This window comes from Lissotriton vulgaris, chromosome 5 (assembly GCF_964263255.1).
Source record: "Lissotriton vulgaris chromosome 5, aLisVul1.2, whole genome shotgun sequence".
NCBI classification, from domain to species: Eukaryota; Metazoa; Chordata; class Amphibia; order Caudata; family Salamandridae; genus Lissotriton; species Lissotriton vulgaris.
This window is the reverse complement of record NC_141693.1, coordinates 1334340101-1334354601: the sequence shown is the minus strand read 5'-3', so window position 1 is coordinate 1334354601 and position 14501 is coordinate 1334340101. Positions and strand designations below refer to the sequence as shown.

The following is a 14501-nucleotide window of genomic DNA, read 5'->3' as shown; positions in this document are numbered from 1 at the left end:
TTTTTTGGCAAATAGATTTTATTGAGTTTTAACATCATTGCAATAAAGCTATTCCAGCAGTTATATTCTTATTTGTAAATTGCAAACCCTTCTATAAAAGACATTGACTGTGCATTATTATTATTACAGCGTAAAAGTGTAAAACTTGTAACTATAATCCCCGCTCCCCCGCAAGCCAGCGTTGTAGTAATGGGAGTAGTGTGTGCTTGAAGTGTATACTCCAACCGTCCGTAAATTTCACGGACAGTCCGTAATTTCGGCCGTCTGTCCGTTGTCCGTGAAGGATCCTTTAACGGACGCCATTTGTCCGTAATTTTAACCGGGCACAGCTTCCACCCACCTCCCGTCTTAACTCCCAGGCTGTTCCAAAGCTCAGATACCCCGCAGCATTGGAGAGGCACAGCGGGATGGCCTCACACCTCCAGCCCTTGATGAGCTGTTAAGAGGTGCGAAGGTGACAGAGGGAGGGGCTGTGGTTTCAGGAGCAGGGGGCATCGATTCACATGCAAACAGCCCTGGATGCGTCTCTGCAATTTAGGGGGGCCGCCGCCTCACACATTCCCTTTCTGCCAGAACCCCAAACATCGTAGAACCGGCCCTGATTGCAGCACTGTTTCTCTTCACAGAGCAGTTCTTCAAACATGCAGCCTATAATGTAATAAAGTAAAGAAATGGCACAATCGCACCCAGACTGATTAACAAAGTATAGAGGAAAATCAGTTATCAGTTCTCTTGGAGTATCTCCTTTAAGTGCTGTACATCACAGTGGGGGATGGCAAAACCAACATTTTGGAAAGAGAGCCTGTCTTCTCGTTGTCTTGTCCAGGAGGGGGTGAGGAGCCCTACCCCACCCTGGAAGAGACAGGATGATACTAGAATACTGCATACCCACCCCTGCGCCCCCCACCCTGGTGGATCCTGTTACCTCTCCTGTGATCGCTCCTGCCCCCCCCCCCCCAGTGATGGCTCCTGTGCCCCCCCATGTGATGGCTCCTGTTCCCCTCCTGTGGTGGATCCTGTCTCTGCCCAGTGATGGCTCCTGTGCCCCCCATGTGATGGCTCTTGTCCCCTCTCCCCCCCCCCCGCCTGTGATGGCTCCTGTCCCCCTTCTGTGGTGGAGCCTGTCTCTGCCCTGGGTGGCTTCTGTCTCACTCCTGGAAAGGCTCCTGCAGCGAGGGTGAAGTTCTTGATGGGCCTCTTCTCAGAAAGGCTCAGCTTAAAATCAATATGAAAAGGTGGGCGAATGAGTAAGTGAAGGGATGGGTAGATAGCTGGATGAATTAGTGAAAGGGTGAGTGGATGAATGAAAGATTGAATTGAAAGATAATGAGAGCGGATGGCTGAATTGATGAGTGAGTGGAAGGATGGAAGAGAGACAAGGTAAATAGCTGGGTGTATGGGTGGAAGGGTAGCTGGATGGGTAAAAGGGTGGATGGATCAGTAAAATGATGGCTGGATGAGCGAAAGCGTGGGTGGTGAGTGAGTTGATGGATGAGTGAAATGATAGATGATTGATGAACTGATAAGTGCAAGGGTGAATGGATGGACAGATGAGCGAAAGGGTGGATGCAAGGACGGATGAGTGAGTGAAAGGGAGGGTAGATGGACAAAAGGATGAATAGATGAGTGAAGGAGTGAAAGGATAAATGGATGAGAGAAAGGATGGATGCGTGATAGGGTCAATGGATGGATTCATGAGTGGATGAGTAGATGGGTGGGTGGATGGAAGGAAGGATTGCTAAGTGAAAGGGTCGATGGAGAGAGAAAGGGAGTATGGATGGATGACTGAAAGGATGGATGGTTGGAAGGATGAGTGACTGGGTGGATGGATAGTAAGTGAATGGATGGCTGGATGGGTGAAAGGGTAAATGGCTGGCTGGATGGGTGAATGGATGGATGGGTAGAAGAGAGGATGGATGAGTGTACAGATGGATAGGGTGAAAGGGTGGATGGATGGATGATGGATAAGTGAAAGGATGAATGAAGGGATGGATGAGTGAAATGATAGATGGACAGATACATGATGAATAGGTTTGCAAATGGTTGAATATTTTTGGATATGGCTGGGCTTACTTATATACTATTGCGCGACCTCTGATGCGTCTGTAAAACTTATCCAATTATCCTGAAGTTTTGTCCTGAATTTTGACCTACTGTCCTGAATTTGTGTCCTGAATTTTGACCCTTTGTCCTGAATTTTTACAGTCACCGTCCTGAATTTGCACCCATAACAGTTGGTCACCCGAGAAGTGTATGGTAATCTTCAGTGTCAGGTGCTTTTACCGGACAACGCATTACTAGGTCAGATTAAAGGGGCTCCTCATGTTAGGACTGGCTAGTGCTGGGGTGCATGTTCTAGGGGGCACTCACATAGGCCTCACAGGCGTTCCTTCTGGGGTCTAAAGGTCATGGTGTGTTAAGTGGTTCAGGTGAGATTCCCAGGATCTGGCTACCTCCACATCTCTCCAACCTCTCAGCAGTATTCGTCCCTCGCATCCCACCCATTTTAGGAATTCATCAGAGTGTACTCCTCCTGGCCCAATAATGGGTTCCCTTAGACCCACACAGCGTGATGCAACTCTAAGCACTACAATGCAGGAACTCACATTGCAGCACTTTACAGCTCCTGATCAGTGGCTTCAGTGGAACAGATGCAGCGCAGCACAACATGACACAGCACCATACAGATCCTGATCAGAGGAACCACCACCACTTGACGCAGCACAACGCAGGACCTTCGCATCTCAGACCAAGTCCAACCAGGTATACTGCCTAGTGAGTCACACAAAAATGCCACAACCTCGTTTTGCGTTTCGGCGGGCCCCTAATTTAAAAGAATTGACTGGTCCATACCCACTTGAGTAGTGGAAAAGATAAAATCTCTAATATGCCATCTGGTCATTTTCCCTGTGGGGAGTGTAATGTGTATAAACTTACTGTAGCATCCCAGAGTGTCACTACGAAAAATGGCCATACATGGTTTCAAAATAAGTTTAGTAACTGTAACACAATCTTTGTTAAATACAAACTTGCATGTAGCTGTAGTTTGTAGTACATTGGACTTACCCTACGTAAGGTTATAGAATTATATTATGTCGTTTTGACCTACTCCAAAGATGGTGCTTAGACAATGGACGGCCTGTTGTCCGTGCCAAAATGACATTGTAAGAACCTTTCTTATTTGCCTCGTGGAGCCAGCTGGGGTTGTGCGGTTAATAATGCAGTCAGCCAGCACCGGAGGGTGGATGATTTAGAGTTCTGATGCATCTCCCTTGGGGGGCTCGACCTGCACACCAGTGTGAGTGCATAAATATAGGGAATTACAAGGAATAGAACATCTGTCCTGAGCTGTTGTGCGAGGCGGACACTTACACCATATTTAAAAATGGAGGTGGTTTTGCAGATTTGAATTTTGATATGTATGTTTTGGAAGACCTATGCAATATGGGGAGGTTGTGTGTATGGCCCACTGGTAGGCGTTCATCAGGTGGTAATATAGTAAATATATTTTTAAAGAAAATTAAGAGGGTTAAGATGAATTTGGACACATTTTAATGTTTTTGTATGTGTTTTGTTACACTTCTTGTTTGCCCACTTCTTTTTGCAGGTCCATTGCACAATTGGGTGAATGATGAATTTGCCTGTAAGTGTTTGTATGGCAATGAACCATATTGGACTTTCACAATAAAATGGTCTAAACATGTACTTTTGTTTTTAATGATCAGCACAGGCATAGATGTATGTGATATGCCATATGTGATGTATTTGTATTGTTTCTTTGAGTAAAATATCATTTTCTGTTCTTCCCTGATAAGGACCTACAGGAGGATGTTGGCTTTTTGTGGAAAATTAGTAGCTTTACACATTAAGCATCATTTGTGTTGTATATGGTGCATTGTCCTCCTGTCAATATGGAAAAGTTTCAGATGATGATACAACAAGCCAGTTGGTGAGCAACAGCCAACCAGCTCATGGATGTCACTTACATGAGGCACTTCTTATACATTATGATGTGTATGTGTATATTGTTATGATCCTGTGTTTTTATGTATGTGTCTTTTATGGCCAAGGCGGCCGAAACAAAGAAATAAAAAAATATATATATATAATTATGATGTGCAGTGTGCGTAGGACCCTAGACACGGGTTCTGAAAAGTATCACACCTGGACATATGGGCCTACTCTTTTTTATTGGAGCCAGTCCTAACAGGTACTGTATGAGAGAGTGTGTGTGTGTGTGAGAGAGAGAGAGAGAGAGAGAGATTTTTTTCTTTTTCTTCCTGTGTGTGATGAACACTAAGGGCCTTTCTCGTGGTATTGGTTCTTTGACTGGATGGTGCCCTTGGTTCTTTCAGTCCCTCTGTAGTTCCTTTTGTGGTCAACTTGAACCCGTGAATGGATGGTGCCCTTGGTTCTCTCAGTCCCTCTGTAGTTCCTTTTGTGGGCAGCTTGAACCTGTGACTTAGTCCGGGTCAGGCGCAACCACAAAGCCCAGGTTGGAGCTTTTAGCTTCTTGCATTCTGCATCTCCAGTTGTACTCCAGTTTATCATTCTCGTAGCATTTTATTATTTAAAAAATACACTATTTTTCTGCATCGGTGTGGGATTATTCTGGTGTTATGTTTTGACTATACTACTTTTTGAGTGTTGCATAAATACTTTACATATTGTCTGTAAGTTAGTTCTGGCTGCTTTTGTGGCAAACTACCAGAGAGCTAAGCACAGGATAATTAGGTGACATTTTGTGGGTCACCCTGACAAGGTTTGGGGTTTTTGCTTAAAAATTGGTTCACTTCCCTCAACCAATAACCCAATTTCTCACATTTACCCACAGAAGCATTATGACATTTGGGCGCATGACGGCTTCACTTCAATATTTTGCCACAATGACTGCCTCTTTGCATATAATCTCGGTACACTAGTATCTCACTGGAATATGGGCACAGTGAAAAAAGGAAACTTCACTGTTTTTCTGTAATGCTCATGATACATGATATATGTAGGTTTCCTACCTGCTGTGTGAAAAAAATGTTTAATAAAAGAAAAAACAAATCTAAGATGACTGCCCTTGTATGTACACGATTCATGGATTTAAAAAAAAATTATACATTATAAATGTTGTGTTTACAAAAACACATTCGTCCAGCAGTTCATGGTACTAAAGGCGACTGCTTTTGTGGAAGGTGTGCAGACAGTACACAAAATTAAGAAAGCCCGTACTGGAGGACGCCGTTTCTCAGTTGCAGCTGCAATATTGTAGAACGCCCTACCTATCCATCTTCGCGCAGAAATAAATCACAACAAATTCCGCAAGCTACTCAAAACCCACCTTTTCCCACAATAATTTGCCTATTCCCTTCCCGTTTTTGCTTTCCCCCCTCAGTTGCTAGTACAATCCCAGCGCTGGGACGCCCCCGGGCAGCCATGCGCTCTAGAAATCCCGTTTTCATTTCATTTCATTTCATTCACTGTGCACAGTCAATATGATGTGATCGCTACCTTCCAGATGGACTAGGTGAAGAGGTCCAGGACATGTTTGGTTTTCAGAAACCGACAGGTAGGAAGCCAAACCCGATCAGTAATTGTGCTAGATTTGAAAATTCACACAGCAGCTTATCAGATGGCAAAGCTCTATCTCCCTGCCTTTTACCCAGACGGGAACACCAGAACTGTATTTCTAGGGCTGGATATTAATTGTGGGGAAAAGGCACAGAGATATAAAAGGGCCGTCCTTCCCAATGTCAGGAAGGTCATGCCGAATGATGGTCTTTTCAGGTAAAAATGACGACAATATTGCCACACCATTGTTTTGCTATAGCCATGTATAGAAGGAAAATACAGTTTCTCATGCAAACAACAACAGAGTAGAGAGGGAGGACAAGTTTGTGGGAGACTTCAATAGTTTTGTATGGGGAGAAAAATTCTGCATTGCCATTGTTACCACCTGACCTGAAAAAATTACCCAAGATTAAAAAGGGAACTTCATTTACTTGAAATATTCAGCTCATATGAAGTGTTGATTGCAAGAAAAGGTTTACCGATAACTTAAGAATGACGCTAGTTTACTTGAAAATGCCCCCAATAGTAATGGGAAATGGATTTTTACTATTTTAGTCGTTAGCCGATACCCGCACACTGCTTGTGTCGGCCACTAGCTAAATGCTGGGGAGGGCATTAAGGAAACCTCTGGTGGCTTCCTTTTAGAAATAAAAAATGGGTGGGGGTGAAACAATCATTTTTACTTCAACCCTTGCCCATCTGCAACATTGGCTGGCTTATTTCACAGATCCCTGTCAGAGGAAATAAGTGATGTCGCCACTGTACCGTGTATTTTTATGTGCGCATGCACTGCATAGGAGACCTTTAGCCATTGTGCAGCTCTTTTTACAAAGCATATACTCGTGCTTGTGGCAGCATACGGCTTGCAGGAGTGCGCGTCACGCCACAAGCACGAGTATGTGCAGGCTGCGCACGCACGCCATCTCACCATGGTTAAAAAAAAAAAAATCCTTTTAGAGCGCGCGCGCACCACTCCTGGCATCGTTTTGTTTGTAGATGCACTTCATAAGGGTGCAATCAGTGCACGTGTTTTCACAAATGCCGATCGTTGCCTTTCTCAATGCCCGCGCCTCTTTGTCTTCCTTTTGAATATTAAATGCAAGAGCATAAATCGCGGACAAAAACTCATGCTATATACCTCGTATGGACCCCAGTGCCTGCAAGTTAACGCAGATCAGTGCAGGATCAAGAGTGAGACTTGACCCTCTCTCCCTTCATAAACTGTGTGGCCCAAGTGATTCTGCGAGACCTTTGCTGGCACTAACCCCAGGACTTGGCAGCATGACAATCTGCCATAGGAGTCAGGAGAGCTGTGCGGATCAAGATGGATTGGTGGTATTTACTCACATATCGCTACACAAAACAGCGATAGACACCAAAGGTTTTGTTGTTTTTTGTTAATGGTGTGTTCTGTGCGCAGGGACCTTTTCTCCCCACTGCCATCTCTGCTCTAGACAACTATGTTTGGGTCAACACAAAGGAGCAGAAGCAGGGCACTCTGAAGATTACATAATTCTCACCCACACACCCTGCATGCTGCACAAACCGCACTGCTATAGAGTGCGTTTGTGTTGCTGCACGTTTGGTTTCTACTGATGAGACCCCTCAAGGTACCAGGGCTTAGCTTATAAACACATTTTTTTCAATGCTTCCTCTCTTAAAACGCTTTCGGTGCGGTTAGTCTCAACGTTGTCTTAACACCCTGTGATTCTGGACACATTACGTAATCTTCCTGTCCCTTAAAAAGAAAATGAATGCAACCGTGTGTAATGTAACTTGTGCTTATGTATAGCGCTACAGTACCTTCAAGTCGAGTTCGCGCTATAGAGAACTGCAAAAAAAAAAAAAAAAACACTGATGTTCCTCTGACCTGCTTCATTGTAGGAGATTTGAAAGTGTAAGCTACTTTCTTTTGCTTTTAGCACTCTATGAGAATGCAAGTGTTTGCTTGCCCTCTTGTTACTGTATGCTGCTTCCCACTTAACGCTCCCATCCCCATGTGCTTTCCAGGTTGTTCCCCCACCCCTCCCCAATTTTCTTAAAAATAAAAGAAAACCCTGCCAATGTTGATTCCCAACGCAACACTGAGTATATCAATAACATTCACTTCCTCCTACCAAATTCCCCACACTCTGGACCCCTGCCTCTAGTGCTGCACTCTTCACTCTCACACCGCAGTCCCGCCTCTGGTGCTGCACACTCCACTGCCACACTGCACAACTGCTCACCAAGCGAAACCTTAACAAATAAAAAATATCACTCCGATAGGCGAAACCTAATGTATGTGTTGTCTCGGATCTGAAATGCACAGATTTTACCACAAACTTTAATATCTTTAATGTCTAATGTAATCTGATCAATAATATGCAGCATAGTTAAACACTTATAAGGTCCAAAGGCGAGACATATTGCATTGCACATCTTGGTTGTATTGCTCTTCAGCATTATTTATTTCCGTGAAAAAAAAACAATGAATTAAGCAGAACCGAAGCCTCTTTTGCAGAGGAAACAGACACAGGGGTGCATGAATGCCTGGAACAGATGGAAAAGGATGAGGTAAGTGGCTGTCAAATATTCCTTCAGAACAAGTGCGAAAGACATGGGACAAATAACGTGACAAGCATTGGCATAGCCAATAGGTCTCGCTTTTGAGACCTTATAAGTATTTAATTTTGCAGCACAAGATCCTTGGTGCAACAACATCAGCTGTTGCATGGCTAAACCTGGTACCTTATAAGTGTTTAGCCATGCAACAGTTGATGTTGTTGCACCAAGGATATTGTGCTGCATAACTAAATACTTATAAGGTCCCAAAAGGGAGACCTATTGTCAAGGCCAATGCTGTTTTGTTTTTTACATCTGATGCCTCCCCGCATTTAAGGGGGGCACACTATCACCCTCCGCACACACAAAACACACAAATCTAAAATGACTGCCCGTGTATGGACTAGAGTTGGACGGAACTTGTGGAGTTTCAGTCAACTGAGTGACATAAAATCAGTAAGAATGACACCATGCAAGAGCGTGCGTCCAATCGAGTTTATTTTCCTGGCGCTGGAGTAGAATGAACTCGAGGGCCAGCAAATCTACCCGAGAGGTAACCCTCTGAGCGTGAACGTCCACGTTAGAAAATGGCGCTAGGGAACACCAAATCTTTCACATTTTAAATCTGTGCAGTGAAAGGTTCTGCCACGCCGCAATTGGCCAAAATTCTGCATTATAAGAGTAACACGGAGTTGCCAAATTCTGTGGATTCCGCAGTCGGATTGAAACATTCCATTCACTTCTTGTATCCACACGCATCTTGAATTTATTTTAATTACAAATGATAAGATCCATTCCAAGTTGGCCGCCTTGCTTCCAGGAAGTTCTGTTGGTAAGAGAGGATTTCAATGAGGCATTGTTGGAAAGGGGGTTTGGGCCCTCATATTGCATGGGCGGAGCCCCCTTGGGCACATATATATGTTTTTTACAAGTGTTTTTCCCCTGAGGGTCTCCTAGGAGAATTTTAAAGTTTTTATAAAAAATCTAAATCAAATTGTCAGCGGGGCAGCCCTCCTGGCTGACATATATATATATATTATTATTGATGACCTTTTTATAGTATACAGGAAATTAATGTGAATGATCTTAATTTGAATTTTACTTCTAGTATCAGTAAGGAATCGGTGACATTTTTAGATGTGCAGGTTTTTTTATCCAACAATGTTCTTAGTACTACCCTTTTTAGAAAACCGACGGCGGGTAACACTCCGTTACATGCAACAAGTGCCCATCCACAACACTTGATCAAATCAATACCATACGGAGAGATGCTTCGCATCCGCCGTATTTGTAGTAATGATGAGGATATGATCGTGAAGCAACAAGAAAGTCTATCTAGGTTTGTGGACAGAGGATATAGTACTAGAATAGTAGAAACCGCCATTAGAAAGTCACAACAGAAAGCTAGAAGTGATCTTCTAAAATACAACCCGAAAAGGAATCCAACTCAGAGTGTAGATACTAATCCAGTTCGGTTAGTACTGAAATACTCAAAACAAGAAAAGGAGTTAAGGAGTATAGTCAGACGTAACTGGCATTTTGTACAGGATGATCTAATCATTGGAGAATTGATGCCCCCCAATCCATCAATAACTTATCGTAAAGGTATGAGTCTGGGCACAATTCTAACCAAGAAGAGTTGGGAATGTCCCGGTAAAGAATCCTGGCGGCCCACTAGCAAGGGGTTCTATAAATGTTTACATGTAAAGCATGTCAATATGGTGTGAACACTAAAAATACACCACAGTCATCCCAGAGGCAACCAAGGAGATCAAGCAACACCTTACATGTAAAACGGAATATTGTGTATACATCCTGGAATGCGATTGTCATCTGAAATATGTAGGCAGCACGAAGCTGCCAGTTCATAAGACAATCCTGCAGCACTTCCGTGCTATAACCAATAAAGATCAGAGTTATCCAGTAGCGAGACATTTTGAGGCATGTCACAATAGTAAACCTCAATGCCTTAAATATTACGCAATTGAGTCCATCCCAGTAACCAAAAGAGGAGGGGATAGGGAGGCCTGCATGCGAAAAACTGAAACCAAATACATTCTGGAATTCGATTCGAAGTGGCCCGGGGGATTGAACACTACAGAAGACCTTCACACATATTTATAAACGACCAATAAACAATTCAAATGTGAGGTCTTTCATGGGAATGTAGGATAGGAAGTTAACACCTTGGCTGCTGCATGAGTTCCCCCCCTGTGCTGGACAATGCAGAACAGGGTGTGGTCGTGACGGAACCATTCCGTCATCAGCACAGCTCAGCCGTGACTGATGACGGAATGGTTCCGTCACAAGCATCGAAGGGGTTAAGGTATATATCATCCAATATTGTGAATAAAAAAGAAAAAATGGATAATTGGGATACCAACCTGCTAGATTTGCACAATTTTTGTACTAAAACATATTTATTTCTTTTAAACTATTATAGTTTTTAGATACATTACAGATGCAAAAGGTTCGTATTCATTGACCCATGATTAATTCAAGCTGTCTTTTAGATATTAGGGTAGTTTTTATCCAGGTGTCTTTTAGATAATTGGTTTTAATTATGTCACCGATATCCTCTTATAAATAGGGTGCTTTTACAATGTTGTTTTTATTGAACTATTTCACCATCAATTATGGTGTTGTAATAAAAGCAGCAAATTTGATATATTGTTAATCACATGAAGTACTGTATAAATTAATTTTCCCTCTAAGATAATTAGATACATGAATTTCCCTCCAAATATATCCGATGTAACATTGAACAATGAAATGAACCATTACAATTATGAACTGATAATTGATAGTTATTTATGGTTTTATTACTTTTATAAGCATGAGTCACTTTAGCTGTATTGCACTATTGCACGAGATCACTTTAGTACTATCATTGGAGGGGATCCTCCTTTGAATGTTAAATAATATACAAGCATGTGTTAGACATAATATGTACTTAGGTTCCACCTAGGAATATCTATGCTACTGAGAATGACTCGTCCATAATGTCTAGTGACTCAATTTACACTTATATATGTATTTCCTGTGCAGTTTTTCCTTGAAATATAAGAATTATTTTTTGTAATAATAGGATTTTCAAGTTTTCTTCATTATGATTTATAGTTTATGTATGTTAGGGTGAGCACGTGTTAAAATTAACAGACATGGCAAATGGTTATGGTTTTTGTGAATTATGTTTTGGAATAAGGAATAAGCATTCATGCTGTCAGTGCAAACTTGATTTGGGGAAAAAAACTGTTTTAGTCCGAAACATAACAAACTCACAATTGAAGTAATTTATTAACTGTCTTTTTTGTGTGTAATTAAGTTTTCGTATTTACACGGATAGAAATGAGACAATGAACTTGACTTTTACAAATGTATTTATACAGAAAGTATTTTGTCTATTTCCATTTGGACATGTGATGCACTTGCATTTTAAAAGGGGCTGAGCATATTGCATTGTCATGTGACCAAGGCCGCAGGGACGGTCGAAACGCGTCAGGACTAGCTGTTTATTGGACAAATAAACTGTATGCAGCAACAAAGTGGTCCATGCCTTGTTTTTCACCCGAGTGGTGGAGCGCTGCGAGGTATTGCAGATATTTATATATATCGCCCCGGTCGAAACGAGTCATGCTGCTGGAGTGAAAAAGGAATAAAGAACTTATTTTGAAATCTGCATTGATATATATATATATATATATATATATATATATATATATATATAGAGATATATATACGAACCACTCAATGCAGATTTCAAAATAAATTCTTTATTCCTTTTTCACTCCAGCAGCATGACGCGTTTCGACCGGGGCGAGATAGATAGATAGATAGATAGAAAGATAGATATATAGATATCGCCCCGGTCGAAACGAGTCATGCTGCTGGAGTGAAAAAGGAATAAAGCACTTATTTTGAAATCTGCATTGAGTGCTTTGTACCTGCTTTGTTGTCGTGGATTCGACATCGGGATTCTTCATTGGAGATATATATATATTAAAGGGACATTATAGTTTAGTTTAGATGTTACATAAACAAAAACATAGACACTTAACGGTTATAGGTAAAGTTATCTCAAGTAACTAGAACTCTTGCCTTAGGGAAGCCATAGCTCATGCCCTCGCCATGCACTACTAATTACCCCACATATTACCTCACACATGACCTCTTCAAGGACACCATTCCTAATATCACTGCAACTTTTGCAGTGAAATTATTGATGACAAAACTCTGCATGGCGGCGACACAAATTACAGTTACCCTAGAGCATGAGTAATAGTTATTTGAGATAACTCTAACTGCTGAATTTCTATGGTTTTAGATGTGTAAAATCTGAACCCAACTAGAACGTCCCTTAAACCTTTGTTTTTTCAGTATATATTATATGTGCACTGTTTATTACCTCACATATTACATCACTCATGACATGGTCAATGACATCACTGGTGACATCAGGTGAGTGCATCTTTAAGAGTTAATGGGTGGTAAACATATATACTAACCTACTACATAAGTTAAATAAGTAGAATAAGTGCACTACTACTGAGTGATATTACATCGAACATATATTATGTGAGTGGCTGTGTGACTGTATTCTTGTGTGTATGTGTGTAAGTGACTGTATGGGTGTGTGAGTAGCTGTGTGGGTAAGTGTGATGCTGTGTGAGTGACTGCATTGATGAAAAAGTGGGTATGTCAGTAATTGTATGGGTGAGTGAGTGGCAGTGTGAGTGGCTCTATGGGTGAGTGAGTAGCTCTTTGAGGGGTGCTTGGTTAAGTGAGTTGGTTTGTGAGGGACTGTATTGGAGAGTAAGTGTCTGTGTGAATGGCTGTATGGGTTAGTGAGCAGATATGCGAGTGCTTGTATGGATGTGTGCATGGGTATATAAGTGGTTGTATTCGTGAGGGGCTGTGTTGAGAGGCTGTTTGTGTGAGTGGGTGAGTGACTAGATAAATTCAAGGGTTTATGATTAGCTGTATGGGTTTGTGAGTACGTGTCTGGGCGAGTGGGTGTGTGAAAGGCTCTATGGAGGAGCAAGTGATGTGGGAGTACTAGCATGGGTCTGTGAATGGGTATGTGAGTGGGCGTATGAGAGGCTGTATTGGGGTGTGAGTGGGGGTGTGGGTGGTTCTATGGAGGATGTCATCAGTGAGGTTATTTGAGATGTAATATGTGAGGCAGTGCATTGCGGGGGGCGTAAGTTATATAGTTAGCTCAGGTAACTATAACCACTGAATTTAATTGGTTTCGTGCAAGTTAAATCTGAGCCTAACTATAAACTTCCTGTAACCTTTGCTTTTTGTTAATGTGAATTACTCTGCTTTTTTTTAAACTAGTAGTCGTGTTTGCAGAGTGGTCAAGAAAGGAGGCGGGCCTCCGACAACCTCTCAGCAATCCTGCTGTGTGGGACTTAATGGAGTTAACAGGGGTAGTTGGACCCCAAGGACCCTTAAGAGCCAAGGGGACGTAATCTTCCAAGGAGTAGTGCACCAAGAGGCGCGTTTGCAGAGTATTGGAGAAAGGGGGTGTGGCCTTCAACAACCACTAAGCAATCCCACTGTGTGGGACGCACTGGAGGTAACAGCAAGGGTAGTTGGTACCCAAAGTACCCTCTGGAATCAGGAAAGGTGAGTTCATACCCCCCCACACTAGTAATGCACCAGAGACGCATTTGCAGAGTGGTGGTAAGAGGGCAGGGCCTCTAGAGGTTTGTCTTTTTAGGTCGAGGACTGCGTCGCACTGCGTAGCAGTGTGTGCGGAGCTCCGAGATTTAATGTTTCTCAGTTAGGGGGCTTGAACCCGCCCCTCTTCTCTATTGGCTGGCCTCGTAAATGCTGGCCACCTATTGGAGGAGAGGGGCGTCACTCCCTTTAAGCCCCGTCTTTTTCGGATTCGGGGGTGTGTTTTTTGCGTTCTTTCTCACTGTGACGTCATCAGTCACTCAACAAACCCCCCCCAGTCTGAAAAGGACAGGGCTTAGCTTAAAAAAATGGCGCAGTACTCACGCAGATGGGAACTGACACCGTTTAAATCGCTGAGCATACATATATAAACTGTATATATAGGCCCCTGCACCTTCCTCTTGGCACTAGACTCTGCTGCCTGTAAAGCATGGCTTGGTTCCGTCTCTTTCCAGTTAGCGCCCAGAGGTTCCAGCTCGACGACGATGGAGTAACAACGTCGAACTACTGGACAAGTTCTTCGATTAAAAAAAAAACTCAGTTCAGAAAAGGGCACCTTCGCGGCCTCTTAAAATCAGTCCATTCGACAGAATAGCGCCTAGACGTGCTGGCAGCAACAAAGTGCGCTACATAAATGATCTGTCACATACACATTCCACACTTTGGCTAGACAGGGTCTGTTTCTTAACGGACCGGAATTCTCCATCCCATTT

The 14501-nt window shown here is 42.7% G+C and overlaps 1 protein-coding gene and 1 long non-coding RNA gene across 3 annotated transcripts in view; one reads left to right on the top strand and one right to left on the bottom strand.

Moving 5' to 3' along the window:
* The window catches only part of MAPK14 (mitogen-activated protein kinase 14), a 589986-nt gene that overhangs the window by 450505 nt on the left and 124980 nt on the right, over window positions 1-14501 (bottom strand). The window lies entirely within an intron of this gene.
* Window positions 2668-5052, top strand: LOC147712563 (uncharacterized). The gene is made up of 2 exons (XR_015295755.1): window positions 2668-4018; window positions 4123-5052. It is a non-coding gene; the product is annotated as an uncharacterized LOC147712563 (long non-coding RNA).